Source organism: Pseudopodoces humilis, chromosome 23 (genome assembly GCF_049639895.1).
Source record: "Pseudopodoces humilis isolate 2021_Gansu_Grassland_sample_001 chromosome 23, ASM4963989v1, whole genome shotgun sequence".
NCBI lineage: Eukaryota > Metazoa > Chordata > Aves > Passeriformes > Paridae > Pseudopodoces > Pseudopodoces humilis.
This window is the reverse complement of record NC_142222.1, coordinates 6,403,315-6,430,498: the sequence shown is the minus strand read 5'-3', so window position 1 is coordinate 6,430,498 and position 27,184 is coordinate 6,403,315. Positions and strand designations below refer to the sequence as shown.

The window sequence follows — 27,184 nt, the reverse complement described above, 5'->3', positions numbered from 1 at the left end:
CTGTGAAAACAAACTTGTAGGTCCTAATAACAGCAGAAATATTTTATCATTGTTTTGGATATTTATGGCAGGAATAGTTCTTGCATAACAACAGTTGTCTGTAGCGTTTCTAGCCCAAATTTTGCAATATGGAAATCTAGAAGAACATGAAAAGGGAATGAATGTAGACAGTGAAATTGAGTCATCTATTTTAATTGTAAAAGCTGGGAGAAAGGCTGAAAAAACACCAATAAAAAGGGTGAAAGACAGTTTGATTCTTTTCTTAAAAGAAGCCCTCTTTTGATCTTAAGTCTGAAAAGCTACTTGTATTGCCAATTTTAATTTTATGTTTTAAAAACATGTGATTTTTATCTTAGGCCAGAATTGTTAGTTTTACAGACGCTTATTTGATGCAGATGAATTGGAGTGCCTTCAGGAAAAAAACAGATAATTGTCAATTTTTTAAAGCTAACAGTGCTTTTAAGATTTTCAGTCTCAGAATAAAGCTGTCTTTCAACTACTTGAAACTTTGAAAATCTTTCAAACAAGGCAAAAAACCCCCAAGAAGCCAAAGAAGTACAGAGTGAGAAGTCTTCATTATCAGCGTTAAGGAGTCTGGATTTTATCCTGGAGACCGTTTGCGGTGATCTGAAAAGTTGGAAATCATTATGTCAACTTATTTGTTTTATCTTTTCACAATGTCCTGTTCAAAGCACTCTACGTGCAAAGGGAGGGGCAGAGGCACAGCCAGGCACCTTCAGATGAGATCAGCAGCTGGAATTAAAATTTCCAGTCCAATTCTGTCATCCCCACGTAGAAAATTCCCAGCAGGTGGGTGTGTGCTGCCCCTGCCCCTTCCCTGAGCCCCAGCACAGCCCAGGGCCGGGCACTGAAGGTGTTAATGACAAAAAGAAGTTTATTATGTGCAGTCATTGCAGTCTGTCAGCTGGAATATCAGAAGCTGCCTTTGACAAGATGGCAGGAGCAAAGTTTTCCATGTGTAGGCTTGAAGTAAAATGTAATTAGCCTTTATGTGCAGAACAAGGATCCATTGATGAATACAGCTGGTCTTTGTTTTCTTCTGTCATTGAGTGTGGGAGGTAAAAGTGTTCTTCTTCATGTTTATTAATACAAGATTCCTTAGACAAATGGCAAGCACAGTTTAATATTTGTTGGAACACAGAGGGGCTTGCCAAAACAGTTGTTGTGTAAGAGGATTTCAAGGTTTTCAGATTATAATCATCTCTGGGTTAAATAAATGAATGATTACTCTGCCTTTTTCAATTAAAGAGGCACATCCTCTCTCGAGGCCTGACACTGATTTTGTTTGCTGTCCCACACATTCCTATCAGCAAACCTGGATTTAACCAACACTAATGAGTTTGATCTGGAGATTCTATCAGACCTGGAACTGAAAAGTAAACTCAGATTTGAGTCGCAGAGAAGTAAAAGAATATTGGGGTTGTCTTGTTTTTTTCCCTAGTGCAGCAGACTTTTTCTTTCTCTGTAGAAAAAGAAACATTCTGTATACATTTCCTCAGTTTTCCAGGGACAATCTGTTCTCTCTAACAGTGCTCTTTCACTTCTGATTTGCTGCAGAATCCAAGCAAGTGTTTGGGATTCCCAGCTGAGTTCCCAGCCGGAATGGTTGGATTCCAGTTTTAGATCAATTCCAGAGCCACCTCTTTGCTCCGACCCCTGCTCTCCCCCAACCTAAATGAATTCTAATTGGAAAAGGACCTTGGGTTGCAGCACATACAGTAGGCCTGTTACATTACTGTTAACATGTGGGTTGAGGCTCCCAGCCTTTGATGAAAGAAAATATCGAATTTCACTGAAATGCTCCATTTTCACCAGCCAGCTTTAAGTAGTCTTGTGAGGATTTCGGGTACTGCCCACTCCCCCCCCCGCCCCAGTTCTGCAATAAAAAACCTTCATAAACAACACAAACCAGAAAATGTTTAGGTTAAGGTTGTCAGTCAGAGCAGCTCTGCCACCACCACTTTTGTTACCAGTGGATTTTTTATAAAATTCAGACTTTTTGTCCTTCTAAAAGTAGCACAGGAATGCAACGGAGAAGGAGCTTTTCATATTTACTGAAGCAGTCATCCACACACAGCTACTTTCAATAACTTGTAGAAAAACATTTTGCCTCCAGTATATGGGCAGAGAATTGTTGTCCTTCCATAGATCAGACTGATTATTGTGTTTTTTGGCAGCACAGCTAAGGATGACACAGGAGGACAATGGGAACAGGAGGAGATGCCTTTGGGTTTTGGCTCTTTGGGGTAAACGATGATCTACTTCCACATTATCAAACAGACCTGTCCTTCAGGCATCAGTGTGGGAAAAAGTTCTACTTTATTATCTACTATTTATTTATGTGCTTTTCTGCATGGAAGGAGTGTAGGATTAGGCTTGGAGACAGGGGACCAGAAGTTTTAGAGAATTCCTGAAGAGTTATTTCTGCCTGGAGTTACGTGGTGGAATTGAAGTATTCATGTGAAATCTTCTGTTATATCAGGGAAAATCTCAGTTAACTTGGACTTAAGGGGAATAATTCCCAATATATAGCGAGAATTTAATTATTTACTTTAATTTTTTTTAAACAAGTCTTTCTTGTTTAAGTGCTGGCTGGTGACAATATATCACTTCTCACATGTTTGTAGTCTTCCATTTTGGTGGTGCTCAGGGTCAAACTGAATAAAAAATAAAGTTGTGCTCCCTCCAGCATCACATAATTACTGTGATAAATGGTCTCATATGCTGCTTCCCCCCATTGAGCCTGAAGTACTGTAGTTAGTGGTGGTGTTGGACATGACATGAAATAGCTTCTATTTGCTGTGCCTTTAAGGTCTTAAAGTTTCCTATTTCCTGTTCCTTTGATGAGTCATTAACTTCTAATGCTCAGCTTTGGAATTATTGCTGTATTTAAAGTGATTTCCCTAAAAACAGGAGATGAAGAACTTCATAGGCCATGTCTCTTTTCAGAGTTTTTCCTTCAGTTTCCTAGTCCTACTGCCACCATTGAAACCCCAGGATTGGTGGCAATGAAACTCTGAAAAACCAGGGAAGATTTTACAGAGAACTATTCTTTTTTAAGGAAAAAAAAAAAAGTGAAGAAAAACTGAATGTTTTGAATCTTACAGAAAGCTCTGTCTGCATTTAACATTTGAGGTTCAAAGTTTTAACTGTGCCTTATGCAAAACTCACCAGGCTGAAAGTCACTATTAAAACATTAATATTTTGCTTAAAAACCTGTAAGTGAAGATGAATGGAAATACTTGAGAGATGTGCTTCTTCCTTTGACCTAAAGCTTTGGTGTGAAAGAGGGCTTGAGAGCCCATGTGCAAACCAGCCCTTTTTGTCACATTTTTGCTTCAGCCTGCAGTCACACCAGAAAAGCTGCAAAGTTGTATGGGAAGAGAATTCTGTGTTCCTGTAAAAAACTTGGTTCTGTGAAATCCTTGAAGCACTGGCATTAACCTTTACTTTTGGATAGGGAAACTGAGGCACAAGGCATGTGGATAAAGCCCAAAGGCAGCAGTCTAGCCTTGGCTGGAGTCTAGAAATATGCAGACATGTGAATGATAGACCACAAACTGACAAAAAGGTTATTTATTTTCATTTTTCATTTCTAAGGGTGCTTTTCTGAGCACTCCATATAAATGGAGCCATTGGAGTCAGTAGGAGTTCGTGCTGTGGCTGGGCTCTGTTGCCTCTTTTGTTAGACTTGTAATGCTTGCAAATTAGTTAATGTAACTTTCTGACAGCACAAAAGTGCCCTAGGTCCTCTTAGGGTTTTTATTTTGTTTGTGTTTTAACCTCCAGCGAGACTGTTCGGTTCCTTTTTCTAGTATAGCCTAAAAGCTGGTGTTATTTAACAACCCAAAGTAGAAAAACATAGCCTTAGGGTATTCCAGCATATTCTAGTCATCACCCTGTTATCCGTAACCTTGGGTTGACATGAGATCCTCAGATGGAAATCTTTAAATAAATGCAAAGCACTTTGGCTCCTGTGCCAGCCAGGCTGGGGGGTCATGCTGGCCATGGGTGCAACCAGGGAGTGAAGCTGCATGGGGAGGACGTGGGTCTGTGTGTCCCTGTGTCCCTGTCCTGTCTGTCCCCACTTGCTCTTGTAGAGCCAGACCTCTCCAGGCTGGGTCCAGGAACGCAGGGACCACGAGTGGGTTCTGCAATCCCATCCTCCAGCAGGGATTGGCTTTCCCTGTGAGGCCAGCCAAAGGACATTGCAGTTTTTGGAGCCATCTCAGCACAGCAGGTCCTTTTACCTGTAGCAGCTGAACTTTGAAGGTGCCTGGGAGGGCCGTGTGAGGAAGAAGAGGAGAGAGTCAGAGGGAAGGAAACTCCTCTGGCAGAGGCACAGCTGCCCCCAGCAGGGACAGTGGTCCTTGGGCTTGCATCTGCCAGTCAGCTGAGCCTGGATTCCACGCAGCTCTTTCATGTGTGGCTGCAAATTACAACAGCCTCTTTTTTTAATTTTATTTTTATTTTTCAATGCAAAGTAGCAAATCAACAGAGTTATTTTGGTGCAGAACCGCTTCCTGGCGAGGCCTTGTCTGTGACAGCAGGAGGGCACGTGGCTGTGCCGTGCTCCAGCTCCAGCAGGGCTGGGATGGCGGGGGAGGCGAGCGGGAGAAACCCTGGAATCATCAGAAACAAATGGTTCAGCTGTTTCCAATAGGGCCCTGCCCTGTAGGGTTCCCCATTTCCAGCCCCAAAGCAGAGCTCTGCAGGAGGAGCTGAGTTAAACTGACAGGTGCTCCACTGCTTGTCTCTACCTGGCCACGTGTTTAATGGGTGATTTCCTGTGCTGGTGTGTACTGGAAACTCTCCTTGTGCTCCAGGGATGGATTCCAGCTGCTTTTCCCACTCCCACGCAGGCAGAGAAATGAGTCAGGAAAGTGCACTGTGCTCTCTCATTTATTGAAAGAGATGAGAACGTCCTGAACGAGAATGGAAGTTCAGGAAACTTAGTGAGATCCCAGGCACTAAAACTCTGTATCCTGGAAAACAGCCTCTTTCTTCTGCCTTGATCTTCTTTCCCTTTGGAAATGCAGGTGTTTGCTGTGAGAGCTGGCAGCCCCGCTCCCCCAGGTCCCACACTGTTTCATATGGACAACTTTCACATTCCCCCAGTGCTTTCATTTGGGTTTTTTGTTTGGCTTTTCCGAGAACAGGAAGGTGTGAGCCATCACTGCCAGGGGATGCATCTGGCACAACTTGCCTTATGGAAGTATCCCTATGCTGTTTCCTCATTAGAAAGGTTTTTCAGCATCTCATTAAACCTACACCTAAATGAAGGTAGGTCTGAATGCATCCCTGCCTTAAAAAGTTGCTGTGATGCCCAAGCTATCAGCCACCTGGCTGCAGAAGCAGGGATGTTATCCTTTCCACAGATGCTTTAAAAATAAAAAGTATTCTGATTTGTGTCATCAGTTCCTACTGCTGATGTTGGAAACCCAGGGTGAAAGCTACAGAATGAAGTCCTGTGCCTGCATTGCTGTACAGGTCATCCCTGCTTTAAAACTCCCAATTATTTCTCCTGCCCACTCCCATATAATTCTTTGAATTCTCTTTGATCTCTTTTCCTCATGTCTGTGGCAGAAGCAGGGCTGGGAGGGAGTGTCTGCACTGGCACAGGCAGGAGTCACCCCAGCACTTTCCCTGTGCTCTGGTCACAGGAGAAAAGGGGTTTTGCTCTGCAGACTTGGAGCAGTTTTGGCAGCAATAAGGCCATAAAACAGTGGCATTTCCACTAAATCCAAGCCTTTCCTGAGGAGCAGTTGGAGCGTGGGGCAGGTCAGCGTGAGGATGTGGATGTCACAGGAGCGTGTCCTGCCTGCTTCAGCCCCCTCTGATCCTCCTGGAGACATCACTTAATGGGACCTAAGAAATATTGCCTCATTTACATATCCTCTGAACTAATTAAAAGACAATAAGGCCATGTGGGATTGCAGTTTTGTGTCACAGAAAATATCTGATGTGGGGAAATAGAATTGCTTTATCTTGATGAGATTTTTTTAAAAGATAATATTTCAACAAAGAAGTTTAAAAAAATACTGTCTTTGATCAGGAAACTGAGAGTCCAGGATAGAACACTGATTGAGGGATTTGGAAGAGCTGGGTGTTGGCCAGCTCATGGAGCAGAAGGGATAAGGCAGGATGGTGCAGACACTAAACCCAAGAAAAACAATAGACAACATGCAGGCCTGTTAATAACTTCATTAGCATTCATGTAAAGCATTAAATAAACAAATGCATAATACACAAATCCTGTGAGCCTGAGATTATTAACCCTTAACACTTCTCTGGTGTTTCTGGAGGAGCAGAACAGAGCAGAGGCTGTGATTTTGTGCCTTGCCTCCCAGAGTTTTAACACATTGAGAAACTGAGTCACAGGGAGATTGCTCAGGAGCTGGAATACTGGAAGGCAACCAGTACTACAGCAAGGATCACAACTGAGAAATCAAGGCAGTACACAGAGGAAAGGACTTCTGCTTCCCCTGCATGAAACCCAGAATAAACCCCAGCTGATCAAGTCTTGCTTGCAAGCTCTAACTGCCTGTTTGTAAGAAATTTTGAGCAAAAATTAAATTTGACTGAAGCACTGCCTTGGGGCTGCTAACCTTTTGTAGCAGATTTTCAGTGCCTTTTAATAGCTGATCTTTGGTTACTTGTGATCACCAGCTCTCCAACCTGTCTTTATTCCTTCGATGGAACTAATGAACTTTCAGCTCAATGGTGGGGGTTTATTCCCTCCCCCATGCAGGTTTTTATTAGTGAGGGGCTTTAGGCTACACTGGTGTTTATTTGTTTTGTGCTGAGCATAAATCTCCTGGGTTCCCTGGGGACTGCACCCCCTGGATGAATTCATGCCCCTCCTCATGGGGCTGAGCCCCTCAAAACCCAGATTGCTGGGCTGAAGTCACTTGGGTTTTCAGCTATACTAACAACCAGATATATTCATATATATATATATATATAAAACTACAGATGAAGTGCCATGGCAACTTTTGTCCAATGGGTTCTATTTTCTTCCTTTCCCTTCCTTTGAGTTGAAATTCAGCTCTGGGAAAAGGGAATTTTTCTATTACAGTTTGTGCTAAGCAGAATTGCAGGGGAGGATTGTGAGCAGGTAACTTTTTTTTTGCATGGTTTCCTCAAAAAATTGTATTTACTGATGTTTCATTTCCTATGTATTTCCTCATTTATGGGATGGGGATTATTAACCTGCCTGAATACAGTGGTTACATCAGACAGATAACCTGAAGGGCACATATGGCTTTCATAAAAATATACCACCCATTTCCATCATTGTGAACTGTGTCATCCACCAGTTGGGCTGCCATAAATCGCTGTGAAATGCACACAGCCTTAACCAGTAGTGAGGAGCACATAACTTAACCATGGAGTAACCAACCATCTTAATAAATCTAAGTTCACTCTTTGCTGGAGACACTTCAGGGAAAATGGGAACAATTTCTACAGCCTCTTATCCCACGTGGTCGTGGTAATGTAAAGGGTAAGTAGAGTTCTTGTTCTGCAGAGAGATCCCTATACCCTGCTCTCTGTTTCACCCTCTGTGTTTGGGAATCTGTGTCTCGTGTAAAACAAATAAAAAGCCCTGCCAAGCAGCCAGCTCTGCAGCCAGAGTGCCCAGCACCCGTGTGAAGGGCCGTCATTAAAAGATTTCATGAAACAGCCTTAAAAATGAAAAGTTTCCTTTCCGAGAGAGAGAGAGAGATAATTGAACTCATTGATTTGTTTCACGGTTTGTTTGCCCTTTCATTCCCTTCCTGAGGTGCTGTTTGTTGAGGAATGTCTCCAATTGCCAGAAAGACAGTGGGGTGTCTAATATTTCCCCGCCAGCTCTCCTTTCAGCCAGAGCAGAGTACTGTGGCAAGCCTACGATATGAATTTTTAATGCAGAACTTTATAACATAGCCCTTGCAGCACGGCTGCACTACTCTCTTGAGCTTTCAGATTTAATGCTCTGATGAACAGAGCACAGACTTGGGGCATTCGACAGCAGTTGGAATTAACCCCTGCCTTACCCAGGGTGTAGCACTTCATTTCCCTGTAGATTAACACACATGGGATGAAGATCCCAGATGCGCCGTCCAGCCAGGATTTTGACTCCCAAAATTATCAAGGCTATGCTTTACCTCTTTTAATAATGGGAATTTTTGAGGCTGTTCCCTTTTCCTGGCCTCCACAACGCTGCAGTCATTCTGTAGTGGATAAAAGGACACTGTCTTGCCCACTGTCTGTGCTCTGATAACAACCCAGGCTCGATGGCCAGAGAGGGAAAAAAGATTAAATCAGCTCTGTAATGCATCATGGAGATGAATTTGCCATAGGTTCCTGCTCTTCCAGATTGGATCATTTAGCTGTTCATGTGGTGAATCGTGATGGTCTGTCTGAGGGGATTTTGCTCTGTCTGGAATGTGATCTTAACTAGATGGGGGTGTTCCTATTACTCCATCTCCTTATTTACCTAGTGAGAAGTGTAGGGCCCAGCAGTGGAGAAAAGTAGCCCAAATACTCTTCAGGGCATTGGCACATGTTTGTTAGTGTTGAATTTCATCTGCTGTAAAGCTGCCTCTTCACCTGATTTGGTTTAATGTCTGGACTTTTTACTCTTCTTTAGTTTTGGCAATAATAATTCTGCTTTTCCGCAGTTAGTGCTGCAGTGCTGATCATCAGCTTTTCTGTATCAGTCCTTCTTAAACAACATCACTCCTGATGCATTATCTGGAGGAATATTGCTCTGAAAATCCTCCCCTGTCTCTCTGGATAACCTTTGGGGTTTTCCTGGTTGGTTCTTTTTGGCAGCAGTGTTACAGCCAGGACTGGCCTCACTGGGGACCTCAGCACGATTTTGTCAAGAGAAAATTTGTATTTTGGGACACAGGACAGGCAGAGGTGTTAATGGCATTTGGAGAAAGACTTGGTGAGGAGCTTGTGCTCAAGTGCTGTTAAACCATTTGCCATAAACCTTTGTGAATGAGAAACACAAGTTGTTCTTAACTGATACCAAAATAAGTACATCTACACTGTCTAATCTTAAATCAGCATCTCAGCCTTGGTGAGACGTTTACACATTTGTTTCAGAGGAGCTCTTTTAAACAGCTTGTCTTATTATTATAGACCCAAGATTGACTTGGCTTCCTCCACTGTTATTACTGACTCACAAGATTAGGGTTTTCAAGACTTGTTGCTAAATGCAGAGAGATCCTGTTGGTTCATTCAGTAGTTCTAGGTATCTATTAACTTCATTTCTATAAAAAAACCACTGTATTTTGATAGGAATTCACTTTGAGACTGGCTTATGAAAAGGACACTCCTGTTTTTATTGCTGTAGTGGTAATTAGCTCTACATCTTATTTTTGTTGTGTCAAGCACACTACCTAAACCAAGGGAGATGACTCAGTTGTGCCATATGTGAAAAGGGCACACAGGGTAAGGCCAGACTTCATTAATGTGGGTAGTCTTTCAGCCCTTGGATAGGAAAGGGGAAGTGCTGTTGTGGTGCTTGCATTGTAGCTGTAAAAATAAAGGTACATAAATAGAAGCACAGAAAATGCATTTGCTGATCATTCATTTGGACATCCATTAAGTCATTCTGTGGTGAAGGGAAATATTCTTCTTTCCTGGAGACCACACCAAAGGAAAAAAGATGCATATGGCATCTGCCATAAAATTAATGCTGTGTTACCACTGACTGTCCCATCTCAGGGCACTGGGATGGGCAGTTTTAATCATTCTACCCTTTTTCATTGTTTTACCTGTGTGGTGCTTTATTGTAGGAGCCCTCTGCTTTTACTGAGCCGAAGTGGAAATATTTATTTAATGAGTCGTAGCAGATTTTTATACACAGAGGGGTAGAGTTGAGGAACATGACTCATAGGAAGTAAAAAGATCGACAAATTCATTTTAACCATTTCTGTTCCTCACCACAGTCCTTCCCATTTAGGGGAAGGGAAGGGAGATTGCAGAGGAGAAGAGGCAGAGTGTCCTACCATGGATTCCAGAGACACCTCTGCCTGATGCTCTCTGTTTTGACACAGATCCAAGTGATAAGCAAACAGAGTCCTCTGGAATGTCTCCACTTGGATTCTTGGATGGTCAGCATGGTCAGAATGATCTTTTCTTGTTACTGACCCAAGAGAAAATGTTTATTTTTATTTATTTTTTTTTTTTTTTTTATTTCTGTGTAGTCAGAATAAAGTAGCTGCTGTAGTAGGTTATGATTTTTAATTACAGATTTTGATGCTGAGATCTGCAGGATCTAAATCAGGAGGCTGATCTGGACTTGCTTAAACTTAGGGCTCAAAGCCAGCATTGATACACATTCTACTTTCTAAAATGCAAGTGAATGCCTGGAATGGCTCATATTTCTAGGGGAGAAATCTGAAATAATTAAATTGCAGCAGAGTACACGATGTGGGTGTTTTTGAAGAAGGTACTTCTTGGTAATATGCAGCAGCAATTTTAATAACTTCCCTGTCCTGGGCTGGTTTAGATCCGTGGAGCCAGTTGGGAAATGTGCATTAGCATTGGAAGTTGCCATCTGAGTGACAGCAAACAACTCCTGCTGCTGGAATGCTAACAATGACAAGTCATTTGGTACAGCCATTTGCCAGTTTAATGGCTTAAGCAGCTTAGTTTTAATTAAACAGCAGCTTCTGTGTATGATATCAGGGAAAATAATGTTCTGCTTACAAGTGGAGTTGTTTAGTGTTGTCCCTAACTTGCTGGAGACACCAACAGCCTCTTTGTTCCACATTCAGCCAGTGCATTGTCTGCCAGTTCATATCAGAGTTTGTCTGCAGCAGAGCAAACAAACCAAACAAACCCTTTTGGGGTATGGATGAGCCCTAATCCATTGCTTGAGTGCAAATTCAGCCTTGCCTTAGTGGCAGGAGCTGTTCCTTGGGTGGGAAGAGCTCCAGACATGATTCCAGGTATGGTTCCCACAGAGTGTGTAGGTCTCCTTCACCTCCCTGCCAAACTCTAGGAGACATCTAGGGACTGACTCACAGAGGGGTAAAATTCCTGGTAGAAGGTGCACCTGGCATGAACAAAAAGGGACTGAAGTATTCAAGGCTGGGTTGGATGGGGCCCTGAGCACATGGAAGGTGTCCTTGCTCATGTCAGGGGGTTGGAATGAGATGATCCCTAAGGTCCCTTTCAACCCAAGCCATTCTGTGATCCTGTGCTAATCTGCTGTAGAAGTGAGGGGTTTGGTGGTCCATCTGAATTTGATGTGTTGACAATGAGCAAATGACAGCCAGGAGAAGCCCTCATATCCATCATTCCCTAGAGGCTGGAAGCTAGGACCCCAGTTTTGTAGGAGAGTCATGCTGGAAGTGACAACCTTGTCACCCTCAGGAAGGTGACACCTCAGGTTCTGCCACCTCTGCAAGTGGCAGAATACAAGTTTGGTGGGGACTAACAGAACAAGGGGGCACTGCCACTTGCAGACACAGTTCCTGTTCTGAATCATGCTGCTTTTCATCTAACACCTTTCCAAAAAGCCTTTTTTACCTGATTCCTCTGTGTGCCAGGAGCTGGGAGCTCCAATGAAGTCAAGATGCTTTGAAGGAATTTACCCACCTTCTTTATTTCTCCTTTTCATTTTCTATCCCTTCCTCTTCAGTCCTCACATATCTTTGAATTAGTGTGGGAAACTTATGCAAAATCTGATGTTACACCCATGTTAACAATAATAAGGAGGCAACCAGAGGGTTTTTGAGGTTAAGAAGGTAATAAAGCACAAGGTTTAGCTCAGTTGTGCTTATTGGGGCAAGTATTGCACATCTTGAATTAGAACCTCTTGAGACTCAGTACAGCCTAACACTGTCTGATTTATTTAATCACATTTACATGAAATCAGATATATTCATCAACAGAGAACATCGTGAGCAAATCGAATGAAAGCATTACTCAACACAGTTTCTGGTAGGAGAATATAGCCTGGAAGTTTTAGGTAGTAAATAATCAGCAGTTTTGCTGCTTATTCCAGTTTGTAGTCACTTAAATTCATCAGCAGTCTTTCCCTGGCTTTTCATATGGCTGAAGTCTGGAAGTGTGTTGTGAATTCTTGTGCAAACAGAAAAAAATCACCCATCATGTATCATTCTCCTAAGAACAGTAAAGATACAACACTGCTGTTGGAATCACACCGGTATCTGGTGCTCCAAACTGGGCATTATTGGGTTTTCATCATCTTGGTAAATCAAGGACATGTTCTTGTCACCAGTCACAAAAGGAAGATAGCACAGAGCCCTTCTCAATGTCATGTGCTCAGAGCTGATGCTATAAAAAAAAAATTAAAAAAAAAATAATAAAGCAGTTTATCCTTCCTTTCCCAGAGCTATCTACTTTTAAGGGCTTTGTTTTGCATGCTGCTGCAAATACATTTGCTGCCTGCATTAGTCATTTACAGTACTTAGATCCTGTAACTATTAAATTGTTAACATTTGGAGCCAGCTATAATTATCTTTTATTATTATTATTATTAATGGGCATAGTGCTTTCTTTCCTCTCTAGCTTTCCTGAATATTTGAGGGATCTTTAATGTACCTTACACTGAAGCAGCATCTTTGATCCCTGTTTAGACATTTTGTTTTATCTTTCTAAAATGCTCACCAAGAATTTTTTGTCTTCATGAAGTTTTTGCTTCCTTTGGATGTACAAAATGGATATCCCAGGGAAAAATCCATGGCAGAGCTTTGGTCCTGCAGGATCATCTTCCAGGAGTGCTTTAAACAAGAGCTGCTGTGGCTGTACACCCACATGAAGCAGCTCTATAAACCTCATGCAAATCCTAATTTCAATAATTCCTCATTGGGTTTGCACCCTAAAACAATAGAAGAAAGGGTGGTTACCAAGTTTAATCGCTGGCTATTCTATTTAATGTTCTTTTTATTCATGTTCCACTTCAGAACAGGGAGTTTTCCTTCCTTAATGCTTGACTTCAGCATTAATGGGACTCTTTTTCCCAGTGTTCATTGTTGGGTGGGGAAGCTGGAGGGAAGATGATCCTGTTGAGGGTGATGTTCACATCTGGGGGAATATCCATGGACAGACTTTCCTTTGAGATTCTAATGGTTCCACAGCCCTGTGGATCTCAGGGTTGGATCTCAGCTGTGCCATGGCCAGGCAGGCTGCAGTGGTACCAAGTGAGCTCTGTGCTGATGGTCCTGATCAGTGATTTTCTGTGTGTTCTGCAAATTCCTGCAATTCCACTGGTTATTGCTGAGAAATCACAGCAATAACTGTGAAAGGCAACCAGTCATAAACTGCAAATGTGCTGTACTAACGTTCCATCCTTTGATGGAAAACTCCAGGTAGTCTGGAAGTTAGAAATGACTGCTGGAGATCCCCTGGTCTGTAAGTTCTGGCTGGGACTTGATCCTTTTAAACCTGAGGATTTCTGTCCCTAGGACAGCAGTGACTCCTTGTCTTTTCCCCTATTTGTTGCCTTCGTACTGTCATAGTTGTTGTAGTTTTAAATATACAATATTGTGGTGTCTGACCAGCTTAACTCATCAGAAAAGCATTTCAGCAGAGGGCTGGTAGCTGATAATGGGTGTACTTTTGCCCTCCTCTCTAAAAGACAGTGGCCACTAAATATAGCAGCACGAGCTCTTTTTGATTATGTAACATCTCTATCTGTCTGTACCCTGATTAAATAATCTATTTTCTTGGCAAAGGAGTGCGAGTTCATTTTCTGTTATTGATCAACACCATATTTTAGCTGTGATACAGATGACTTATTTGTCTTGCTGCCTGTTGGATTGATTTCTGTCACCTCCCTGCCATCCAGGGAGCTGGCAGTGGTGGGACCTGCCAGGCACGTGCCTGTCCTCACCCAGGGCAGTGTTTAACAATCCTGTGCAGTGTATGGTGGATAAACTTAACACTTTTTGTTAAGGCATACTGTCTGCTGTCTGTATGAACTAAACTTTTCTTATTTATCATTTATATTCACATTGTCTCAAATTAATTCCTGATCTCTTGTACCTTCTATCTCCATAGCAGTGGGACTGAATAAGTTTAGCTGTATTCGATACCCTAAAATAACCTACATGGTCAGGGCCTGTGGGAGACTTAATTATTGACCATTTCTTGGAACAAATTTAATATAAAACATCCCTGGATTAAATTTGTGAGCCTTACAATGTATTTATGCATCCTGCCCATACAGACCTCCCCTCCCACACTTTTATTTCTGTCATAACATCAAATAAACTCCTGCTGAAAGCTTCAGCCCATGGCTTGGGAAGATGCTGCAGCTGCAGCCACTGGGAAAGGGGATGAGGAAGGAGACAGAGGCAGAGAGCCCCATCCTCACTGTTTGTAGAACACTGGAGAGGCAAAGTGAGGTTCCCTGGAATAATCACTTACTACACAGTGCCATGAAAGGAGCTGAGCCCAGTGAAAACAGCAGAAGAGTAAACCAGCTCTTTTTGGGAAGTTCCAGTGTTACACACGCAGTGCAAGAGCTGCTGGCACAAACTGTGTGCTTTGGGAAGAGAAGTGGGAATTGTCCTGCTCCGTGGCTGTGCCTGGTTACAGCCTCATGCTCCACAGAGCTGAAGCCATGGGCTCAGACCTGGGGGACCACAGAGCTGGGCAGAGGTTGCCACAGCTGAGGATGGTGCTGGAGCAGAGGAGATGCAGGTGGGACACCTGGCAGGGTTACAGGGTTACCTTTACACCTCCCCAGGTCTGGGAACAGCAGGGACAGTGTTTGGCACTGAGGGTCTAAGCAGGGTGAAATTATTCATTAAGCAAATGCTGGGTTTGTGGATCTGAGACCTGTTGGTTACAGAATTAGCCCTGCAGCAAAAACCAGGCAAATCCAAAAGGCTGGTTGGCATTTCCTTACTTCCCTTCTTTCCCACAGCTATTTGTTCGTGTAGGAAGGATGTTTTTCAGCCACTCGAGGATTCTGCTGTAGTCGAAACGTTGAGGAATTGTCATTAGCAACACAAAACTAATATTTCTAGTTCAAACTCCCCTTCTGTAGAAATACTAAACCTGTTCATTAACTGTCAAAACAGAATAATCAAATAGTTCCTTACCATGGAGTATAGCATTAGTCAAGCCTGAAGCTGTTTTATTTCAGCAGCATTTTAAAGTCTCAACAACTGTTGAAAGGGAAATAAAAAATTTGAAAAGTATTCCTGCAAATAACATTTTAAAAGGTTAAATCAGAAAATCCTGCTCTGTTGTCCTCCAAGGGCTTGCAGTAGTACCTGGTGTTGTTGGGGTTTGCCGTGGAGGACTACTTAAAGTAATTTTGCTGTCTAGTTTGGATTCTGTGTAGACATGCAATCTGTCAGTCATATTAGTGAGCATCCCTCATAATCCAATACAGCTGGATGCTAAAGTTAGAAGAAATTGAGCATAGTTATATATTCAGCAGAGATGTAAACACAAAACCTGTTGGATGCTCGGCTGGCGCAGGAGGCTCAGGGGAAGCTCCTGCACAGCAAGGGGTCAGTACCAAATTGTCATCCAGCTCCTGGGGGCTCTGGGGGCTGAGCCTGATTTCTGGGTGTCCCACACAGTGAAGGGAGAGAGAGGGAGGCAACTCCTTCCTCTGAAGCCCAGGAGGTTGCTCTGTGTCTCAGGGGCCTGCCCACATAAAGTGATAATGACCAGTGCAGGTTTGGACAACACCTGCCTGTTCTCCTTGCCCTGGTTTGTCTTCCCTACTCTGTGCTCTGACATTCCCTCCTTTGTTTCTTTCTGACTGGTTTTTATTTTCGCTGCTTTGTCACAAGAGGGTCAGCAAGATTGATGTTGGTAGTTCTAAAGTGAAGCTGCAAAGTGCTGACATGATTGCCATTTGACAGGAGTGGTGTCTCCATTCAGAGCGAAGCTGGACCAAATTGGGAAGAGAGAAAACCATATTGGTAATTGAATACATTATTATAAAGACAGCAATCATCCTGGTTCTTAATCTTCAGCATAGCTCCTGGGAAAAGTAAAACCTACTCAAAATATAGAATAAACACATCTCTATCATACTTTCTACAATTTTCATTCCCTTTATTGGATAGAAGGAGATCAGTTGCCTTTATCAAAGACCATGTAATGCTATTTTCAATAGCCAGGAGGAAATAACTTGCTTGAGAAGCTAACAGCGAATGGGCACATCACCTGTGTTCATTTCTAAGCCAAGAGCATCTAAAGCATTCTCCAAATACATCTCCCACTTGAATGCTGTTACTGCTGTCAGTGTTCAGCTTTTCTTTTGCTCAATATGCATGTCCTTTACACTGAGAAAGGCAAAAGGTTGCATTTTAATGCAGATTCCATCCCTAAATAATGCCTTTTTGTTGCCCATAAACCACTGTCCAGATGCTACAGGTGATTTGACAGTGAAAGCAGGATATTGTTGTATTTGAGTGCCTGTTGGTTAATGTGCTTGGAGGGATACATCAGCAGCTGGGTAAGAAATAGTAAATTGGAGATTATTGGCCTGGTGGACACATTCATTGTGTTACCTGGCAATAAATCCTTCAAAAGGCCATGCAGGATGTTGTCTTACACTCCACAGCACCAGTTGCCAGGTCAGGCTGGGTAAAGGCACAGATAATTCAGAGCATTTGGGCTGTGATTGGAACAGGTCTGGCTTTCCCTTCTTTAGGGTGGGGGATTTTCCCTGCTCCCTGTTGGGGTCCCTGGGGGATTGCAGGAGCTGGGCTCTGTCACTGCTCTGCTGGGATCCAGTCATTCCCCTTTGATCTGTGCCTGTGCAGTGACACCTGTACACAGAATTCTGTCTGTGCTCTCTCATTTTCAAAGTGACTTAAAGCTGTTGTACTGAATATAAACTGGGGGGAGTTAGAGAAAAGCTTTTATAGGTTCTTACAGCGATGGACAAAGACGCAGAATAAATAAGGGGAATAAGGGCAGAAATCAATCGATACCTAATTTTTCCAAATTACTGAGCTCCTCAGCTCTCTCTGTGGTTAAGGAGGAGATGCTAAATGTCTCTGGAAAGAAGCTCCTAAAGATTAATCTGGAATATGAATGTTGATTGAATAAAAATTCTGAACAGTCTCCAATTTTTTGAGGTTTTTCTGCCCTAAAGAAAACAAACATACAGAAATCTGTGATTTTGGCAGTGGTGTAGTATGAGGGAAGATTGTTCATTTTGGGGTTGTAGCTGCTCAAAACCTAAAGGGATTTTTCATATGTAACAGGAGCCTAATAAAAACAAAAATCAAAAAGCCAGCAATCCCTTCCATACCATTGACAAGATATATGTGCTCATTTTACACATTGTAACTGCAGTGATATTATTAAGTAAATTAAAGTATTTGTGTGTATTTTTAGAGGATCTTTAATCAAAGCACAGACAATTCCTCCTGCTGATTCTTCAATCTGAAACATTGCTATTCCGATAAAAGAGAATGACACTTAAGATGCCTGCAATTAAGGCTTCTAATTTTGGCTAAATCATCTATTTTAACTCCATAAGTAAAAAATAAGCAAATGGTTGTGAGGTCTTTATTTTCGAAATATCAAACTACTACTACTCTTATTATTAAATGTTATATATAAAAATAAATTCTATTTATGTAGTTAGTGAAGAAAGAATTGTAAATGAGCTTATGTGAGATATAGAAGGAGAATTAATAAGATTTGCTCTTTTAGGAAGTTATTTTATACTTTATTATCATTTTTATTTTTCTCAAGTAAAATTGAAAAAAAAAAGGGCAAATTCTGAAAACCTGGCAGGTTCTGCTGCTGTGCCCTGGGAGCAGAGCAGCCTGTTCATGCATCCACAGCCCTGCAGAACCACAGCCTTTATCCCAGTTTCCGAAGGAAATGGAGCTTCCACGAGCCTGTGCTCTGTTTTACTGCCAGCCTGCTTGGAGCTCCTCAGTTCCCCTCCTAAATTAACTTGGAAGCTGATGATTGACTTCGGCAGTAATTAACAACATTAGGAATCCCTGGCATGGGGAGCTCTGGTGGAGCTTGGAGGAACTGGGAATGGGAGGAAAGGCAGGCAGAGAACCCATTTGAGGGCTGCAGGTTGAGGTCTCCATGGCTGGAGAGTGTCTTTAATCTGTATTTCCTACAATTTGTGGGTGGGAGGTGAAGAGGGGACATCGAAGGAGGGACCTGGAGATGCTGCAGGAGGAAGCAGCAATGGGGGGCAGCTAAAAAGGCCCAGATGGCACAGCTGATACTGTCACAATCCGTGCTGTCTAAACAACTTTGTGGGAACAATCGGTGGGAAGCAGGGATTTGTTTGGTGCTTGGGGAAGGATGTTTTTTATCCCTGGCTCACCTCCATCAGCAGCACCTCAGGAAGCAGCTCTGGCTGTCAGGTGAAGCAAGCTCTGCCATGGAGCTGCTCTTGTGCAGGGAGGATTTCCTCACTGCAGGAACCCCACAGACTCTCAGTCACAAAAATGGGGCAGAACCCACCTGACCCCACCACTTCAGAGGCTGCTCCTTGGTTACTTGCAGCAGCCAGTTCAAAGCTGCTTTTTGGAGTCAATTGCCATCACCCAAGTCTATTAAATCTCCCTGAGATTATGTTTAATTGGGGAACAAATTAACTGCCAGCTGAATTTCTGTGAGCAGACTGCTCAAATGTTCAGCTCCTGGCAAGGGGAATAAACACCCAGAGCCTCCAAGTCCCCACCTGCTGCAGAAATGTGTTCTGGAAATCAGGGAAGTGCAGGGCAGGTGGGAAAGTGTCAGGCTTTACAGATTTGGGAGTAAAGTGGACTAAGTTACCATTAATAAGACAATCTCTTCCCAAAATGACTTGCAGAGGCTGAACCAGGGCTTCTGCCAGTGTGGATCACAAACCCACCAGTGCAATAAGGGATTGGAAAAGTATCTAGGGCCTGGTGTGAGATACACATTTGTCCTACTTGTGTCAGGATCAGAAAAACTGAGGGGATGGAAAACTGATTGAGATGATTCTTGTTTTGTCAGGGATCTGATTTGCTCAGTATCTAGGGCTTTATAAGCAGTTTCTTTAACCTTTTTCAGTATTTGATGCTCACTTGACACCTTTCAAGCACCCAGGCCCTGGAACCAGCAATGAACTTGCTTTGTGTATGAGGAGAGCAGCTTTCCTAATAGAAAAACCTCTAAAGCTCAATCCAAATCTTTGGATCCTTGGGAAACAATGATTTCATCAGCAAATCTAACTACAGAGTGTACCCAAAAGACCCCAAATGAGGACAGTTGCAGGGAACATAAGGTTTAACAGTGCTGCTGCCTTGATGTGATTAATAAGGCTGCTGATTTCCCACATCTTATCGGCTGACTATAACACTGTTTTGTATATTTGTTATCTCCATTCTGCATTGTGGTATGGGTGGATAAATAGAAATACCATGGAGGCGACAGGAAACAAAACAAAAATAATCAAACATGTTTATCACTAGAGCATTAAAATGGCTGCTGTGGCAGACACCAGATGAATTATGCAATACATAACTTAATTCTCTGGGCCACAGATGTTTCATTTTTCCTGCAAGAAGCTGATTGAACCTTGAATGACAGTTTCAGGCAGTCTTTGATTGCTCTGTGGGTCACATGCTTGATATGACCTGCATTTGAGTTGCTTTCTACATGCTGTTGCTTTATAAAACATGTAAAATTGACATCGTGTTGGCTGCTCAAGGCCAAGTCAGGAGTAATTCCATGGGTTTGATATGCTTTGTGTGCAAGGAGGGGAGAGGGAAGGGTGCCTGTGTTTAAATTCTGGTGTTTTATTGAATCAGCTGAAGTCAGGAGAGGGGAATTGCAGAAAGCTCTTTCAATTTGTACCAGGAGGCACAAGGAAATTGGGAGTTTGCTGCTTCCATGTCATCTCACGTTGTTAGGAAAATCTGTCGCATCAGGAATGGCTCCTGCTTCCCAGGGCAGGCTGGCAATGTTTGTCTAAATCTGAGCACAAACACTTGGCACAGCCTGGAGGTTTTGTTCCCCACCCTGAGGACTCCATCCTGCAAATCTGTTGGCCTTGTGCAGCACCTCAATCTCAGGGCCTCAGTGTGGGTGGGATTCTGATGTAAATACATGAAAAATTAAAGATCAGGATGTTCTTCCTTGCTGTTCTCCATGGTCTGGAAAGACAGGTCAGAAAAGCACAGGAGAATGGAGTTGCAGGGTCTGTGCTTGTGTCCCACAGCTCCAGAGGGTCCAAATTTCCAACCAGCCTCCCTCAGGAGTTGGTGGGAATGGATTTTTAGACAAGATTATTTGTTTCTTCAAATTTCAGGTGCAAAAATTGTCTAGAGTTTCAACACCTTTTTTTGCACTACTCTGTGGCCCAAAGGATTGGGACCAGTGCTCTGAGATGGGAGGAAACCCAGAATGATCCAAATCTGGACACTCCTAATTTCTGATTTTAATGCTACTCACAGGGCTTTGCAGGGTGAAGCAAAAACACACTGTGAAAGAAAAATATCTGGAGTAAAAAGATTTATTACATTTCTTTTCCTTTTTGTGATGGGCAGCATGATTGCTGCTCATGGAGCTCACAAGAGATCTGTTCTTAGGGAGAGAAAAACACAATGAGAGCTGAGTAAGGGGTTTTTAAATGAAGGGTTAAACAGTCTGGGGAGCCAAAATTCATACTGGCCGTGGTGCAACATGTGCAAATATGTGCCACATAAAAAGATAGTATTGCCATCAAATAAAAAAGATAGATTATCTGTTTATATATTGGGTTTTTTTTTTTTAATCCAACCAATACATCTTTTCTTTCTTCCAGCTGCTTACATTAAGTGTTCTCTGGTTTGCCAAGTGTGCCAAGGTTGTGTGTGTGTGACACTGTGGGAATTACAGCTCTGGGGTGCTGTGAGTTGATGTTGCCTGTCACATATAATTCTTATTTTTCCTCTTTGCCTTTTATTGCTCATATCAATTCTCAATAAAAGGCAAAGAGGAAAAATAAGAACTTTTTTATTTTTAATAAAAAAATTATTAGTTAACTTATCAATTGAACTAATTGAACTTATTAAAAATTGCTATCTTTGATATGACTGACACTATCTTTAGTGTCAGTCATATCAATTTCTCTCCAGAAATGATTAAGAAAGCAGATGATCTTTAGAAACTACTCCCTTTTGTATCACTGGAATAAAACTGATTTCTGTCATCTTTAAAACTTTATAATTGCAAACATGATTGTTTTATCCCTGAAATCCTGCCTTAAACATGAAGAGAAAACAAAGTGCTGTGCAGGTTTTCTTGGAAATCACTTTTCATAAGGACTGAAAGATGTTTTATTCTACAGGGTCTTTTCTCTCTAATGATTGAGATGATTCTTGTTTTGTCAGGGATCTGATTTGCTCAGTATCTAGGGCTTTATAAGCAGTCTCTTTAACCTTTTTCAATATTTGATGCTCACTTGACACCTTTCAAGCACCCAGGCCCTGGTTTATTTGAAGATCATACCTGCAGCTGGTGTGGCTGCTCAATCCTGGTGTGCTTAATGAGGAATCTTTCCATGAGATTTATTCCCCCAGCCCGGATTTGTACGGGCGCCGTGCGTGGGGGCGGCGAGAGGAAACCGCGATGAATTCTAATAAAACAACAAAAAAAGATGGGAAAAGCCTTGGGTGTCTCTGCTTTTTACCGAGGGAGGAACTTGATTTAGTGCAGGGTGTCTGCACAGAGGGGTCTGGGCAGTGTCCAGTGGACATTTCCCCACTCCCAGATGACATTGGGTGTAATCACCAGAGCACCTGAACCCTGCCTGCCTTTGATCTCTCAATTTAAAGCCTCCAGTCTTTCACTGCTTAGCAGAGAGGGGATTTTTTTCCTTCAATTGAGTTCCTAGGAAAGGAAACACCCAGTTCATTACTAAACTTGGTGGATTTATGAATCCCTGAACAGAGAAATTCTTTTACAAGAGGCCTGGATTTATATGACACTGGAAAAAGGATTATCTGATCTGAAGATCCTTAGAGGGTTGCTCTGAAAGAAAATATTAACCTATAGCTCTTGCAATTTGAAAAGTAGATTTGAGAACTTAGCAGTAAAAAGTGTGTGAGATCTTCCCCTTTGACATGTTATGCTGAGATCACTTTTTATTTTGTTCTTTGTACAACCCCTCTGCCTATTATTCCATCTTTTACTGGCAGTAAAGGTGAATTTATCCTCTGTGGATGTTTGTTGGATTGAAATAATTATGAATTCTAAAAAACACGTAAATGTGTGTACAGTGATACTCATAAAGTGCCAGAAAATAAAATTAGTGGGTTTTTTTATATTATTTTCTTTTGGAAACTTTCTAAGAAAATGTTTGTTGGTTTTTTTTCTTTCCTAGAAATTAGGCAAGAAATCCTGAGCACCTTGGCAGGTCACTGAGGAGCAGGGATTAGATGAGGGCGTCCACAGCAGAGCTCAGGAGGTGGTTTGAATTTGGGTAGGGAATTTGTCATCCCTCTGCTTTGCTAAAAGAAAAAATAAAATTGAATATTCAAATGCTGGGATGCTCTCATGCCCTGAGTGAATGCCGTGATCATTGGACTGCAGGCAATTCTGCCATTGTTTAGTGATCCGAAATTGCTTCCTAGACCCAGGAACCTTCCCTGATAAAAATTTCATTGAAACCTGAAAAAAATTCAGTGCACTGCCTTTTGCTGTCTTTTTTTTTCTTTTTTTTTCTTCTTTAAATGCTTTGGCCCCTGTTCTTCTTTTCTTCCCTTCCCAAATTTCCCAAATAACCTCACATTTTTTGCCATGTGCTGGCCAAGTGCTGGGTTTCACTTTCTGTAATTTTAGGAGGCTGAGCTGTTTACCTAATTTGGCCAAAATCTGCTCTGTGCCGATCACAGATATACGTTACAAGGAGGATTTTTCTTTTTTTTTCCTTAATTAAACATAAATGCACATTAGTTGATAATGTCTGCTTTTAGTTTGAAATTGCCTGTGTAAATGTTTGGGTAATTAGAACATTTTAACAAGCCCCACTGGCTCCATATACCGTTTGCTCTGACTAGTAAACTTTTACATGTTTTTAAAGAAAACAAATGTGTGGGAAAAAATGTTGTTTGTTTTTTGCCAAACCAAAGTATTAATCTGCCCTGGTAGGGAAGTTTCTTGGCCATGCCACTGACTGCAATTTCCAAAGTGTCATCTGTATTTTTCAGTCCTCCCATGTATAAAGAATCCAACAGCAGTTTCCTTCAAGGTTGAGTAAATTTGAATGTTTAGGGGGCTGTAGCCACAAGATTTGGCAAACCATTCACTTGTCATGTTAATAAAAAAGGAATTGTTTCTGCCTCTTTAAGCTAGTAGCTAAATGAAGGGCTTGAATCAGCTGGATTTTAATCATGAAGTCCAGATTCTTTTTCCTTGCAAGTGAATAATTTTGTGGTGTTCAGAGTTTTCATCTGATTTAATTTTGTTTAGAAGAAGAACCAGGCTTCTTCCCTGTTACCAACCCCTGAATTTGCTCACTTGTTATGCTGTTCAAACCTAATCGGTTTTCTTGATCTTAAAATGAAAATCGAGCCTTTCTGCACTTTTTATTTCCCATAAGCAATTGAATTGAAAAGTGGGCTGGTTTGGGTATTTTTTTTTCAACTCTTTAAGTTGTGTTTTATAGATGGCATGTTAGCTTTGAGGGCTGTTTCATGACTGGTAAAAGCTTATACCTTGTAAAATCCATAGCTCTTAATGCATTTTGTTTCTCACTTCAAACACAGTACTGAAAGAAGAAATACTAGAACATTTCATGGTTGTGCTGTTTCAACAATTCAGATTCTTTTTTCATGGTGATGCTGATTTTGTAGCTCCAAATGCTTGGGCTTAAAATTTGATTTCCTAAATTCCTTAGTCTGAAAATGTTGAAACTTAGAACTAGCTGTAATACACCCTGAAGAACTGTCTTGCTTACATGATTACTTTTCCTCTACCATGGAGATTACAAGAAACTAGATCAGATAAATGATTATATTATCTGTGGAATGCAAAAACACTGGGTAGATCACATTTATTCCTGAAAACAGCTTTCCCTCACTCTTTTTCTCCTGATCTGTGTTAATGTTTAGGAAGTATCACCCTTGGCCAAGCCCTGATTGATGTTGGGTTGCAATGTGGAAATGTGGTGTAAGCCACCATAAATATCAGTGTATTTTAGCAGAATATCTCCTTGTTATGAATTATCCTCATTCTCTGAAGAAAGAACTTTTCTCCTTGCCTTCATCTCTTGGGGTGATGGGGAAATTGAGACACTCATGAGAGGCCAAGGTGTGTGTTCCTCCAGGAGTAAAGAAAGTAAAAAGTGAAATAATCAGATCTCTGGTTCCTAAAAGTCAGTTTAGTTCACATGGGGTGACTTTGGTCACAAATAGATCCTGGGTAACCACAAATTTATTGATTAGGTGAAGAAATTGTTCCCTGTGAGGGTGGGCAGGCCCTGGCACAGGGTGCCCAGAGAATCTGGGGCTGCCCCTGGATCCCTGGGAGTGCCCAAGGCCAGGCTGGACAGGGCTTGGAGCAGCCTGGGACAGTGGAAGGTGTCCCTGCTATGGCAGGGGTGGAACAAGGTGATTTTCCAAGGTCCCTTCCAAGTTCCCATCGAGATTCCCATCAGATTTTCAGTGCAAGCCTGCAGGATAAGCCCAGAGCTGGATGGTGCTTTGCCTGCCAAGTTGTTCCATGGAAATCAGGAGGAATATTGAAATAGGAAGGGCTGAAAATGAGCAAATGTAGTGGAGAGTGAATACAGCAAAAATGACCTGTGTGGGACTCATTCAGTGAGCCAAGCAGAGCTGCCCCGTGCCTAACAGGTCTGAATTTGACACAATCCTTTGTAAACAATAAATCAATGCAGGTTGTTTCTGTGAGTGCATAAAAGGTGTGAGAACTGTAATTTATTTTATAATAAATACTTGTACTGAGCAAACAGTGAATGCAGCTATTAGAGACTTTCTCAAATAAGTGATTTTAGGCTGCTGAGTGCCAGCTACTGATGTGGTAGTTGAGCTTTTAAAATGAAAAGCCTGAATTCCTTTTGAAGATTCCCCTGAATGCTGTTGACACTTGTGCTAGGAAAGAATACAGAGTGATTTAATTCATTACTTTACTTAAAGATAACATTTATGGTTGCAGCATTACCCTCTATCGATGTGCAGACTGCTAGGCTGGAGGTGTTTATTTGAATTTTTTGGAAGATGTTGCATCCTTTTATTAGGTGTGCTGGAAGAGAAAAAAATGTAGGAGGGAAAGGGGAGTTCAGGATCAGTCAGCTGGTGTGTCTGGATACAAGGACAAAGGGACAATTTTGCCTTTGGCTACAGTTTGACACTTTACTGGATTCAGTCAGAATTATCTGCGCACGCTGAAGGGCACAAATGTCATTTTTATGGCATTCTATATCCTCAGTTGCTTTTTTTTTGTAATTGGCTGTGTATCTCAGTGCTGTAATAGAGCTCTTAAATCCTGACCCTGGCCAAAATGGGACACAAATACCAGTATTAATATTTCTCTCCCTTTTAAATGCAGGGTTGAGCCTTTTTACCTTGTTTTTCCAGCACCATCTTGTGTTTCCCTGGAAGCCACCCACCTTTCCTCTGGCTTGGGGTGCTCCTCTGCTTTACTGCTCTTGGTCCCCTCTCCCCTTGGTCCATTGGCCTCGGATATCCCTCTGTTCCTTCCCTTGCTCCTCTGTCCTCTCCCATTTCCCAACCTCTGGCTCCCCTTATCTTGCCACTTTCAAGGTGGCTGAAGGTCTTTGGATGGGTCCAGACTCCCTCACACTTCCACCCCTTCCCACTCATCTTTCCTCCATCAGAGTCATCTTCCTTTCTGCCAGAAAAATAAAGAGTTTCCCTGGCTGAGCTGAAGCCCCACCTTCTGCTCCCAAAGCCAGGCACTCTTCCTCTCCCAATCCCAGGGGTTTTTGTTTCTGAGGCTTTCACTCCTCTCAGGTGCTGTGTTGTTCCAGACCTTTGGCTGATACCTGGCACCCCCTGGTTGGGTGGAAATGCAGGGATTTTATTGTTCTCCCCTCCAGAGAAGGAGAGGAAGCTGGATTTGCTTCAGCTGAGGCTGGCTGGGACATTCCCAGTGTGTGACATAACCCAGACATCATTTACTGGCTCCATAGAACCTGAGGCATTCACACATAAATTGAGCCCGAATGCAGAAGCTTATATAAAGAGGATCCTTAAACTATCCTGTCCAAAAATATTTGTGAAGTGCTGGGAAGCATCTTTTTAGTGTGCTGGGATGTTCTCTTCCCACTTATCTCTGTTACAGATAATACAGTTGGGTCACTTGCATGGGCTTTGGGACATCTTTTTCACGTGAAATGCTGTCATTTCCATAAATTGGTTAATAAGCTTTTTGGGCCTGGAGTCTAAAACAAAATATGTTTCACAACTGCAGAGGCTAAAGAGGTGGAAAGTGTTATTGCAGGCTGATGTTAATGTGCCCAGGTCAGTCTTGTGGCTGCTCCCTTGAATCTTTTTTTGCCCAGGCAGTGGTTGTTCAGTTCAGTAAGTAATGACCATTATTTATTATTAATTCAAAACGTGGTGTGCAGGATTTCTGCCCAGTGTAAGAGCACATTATCTTCTCCTGCACAAGAAAACACATGTTAATCTGTTTTCCATTATTGTCCAAAAGATTTTTTTCAGAATGCAGTTCAGATTGCCCCAACAACATTAAAGGCTGTAATTAAAAATAATTTTCCATTAATTTATATACATGCACATTTACTTATTATGATCTTTTTCTGCATTTCCTTAAGTGTAGACCCAAAAGCCTAAAATGCTGTTGAGGAATAAATCAATATTCACTGTAATGATCCAGTGTGGAGTGTGCCAGAACCCTGATGTACTTCAATTAACCATCTTTCCTAACAAACACCTGCACAGGGAAATGGATCTTCTGTGGGAATCAGCAGAAAATCAAACCCTGACTTTTCTGCATGGGCAGAGGAAGGGAATTCCAGTATTTCACAGCTTTTACTGATAATGATCTGCTACAGATTAAAAACAAAAACCAGACATTATGGTGTTGGCAGATTGCAAAAGGACTTGCTGGTAAAGCTGCTGTTCAGAGGAGATGAGGACAGTGTTTATTGCTTCCATATGGTCCAGGCATACAAGACAGGGAAAATGTCTGGGGAGAATAATATGTCTTATTTTATTGATACAGAACA

General features: G+C 42.1%; 1 protein-coding gene across 8 annotated transcripts in view; it reads left to right on the top strand.

The window, feature by feature from the left end:
• CUX1 (cut like homeobox 1) overlaps positions 1-27,184 on the top strand; it is a 264,573-nt gene that overhangs the window by 139,818 nt on the left and 97,571 nt on the right. The window lies entirely within an intron of this gene.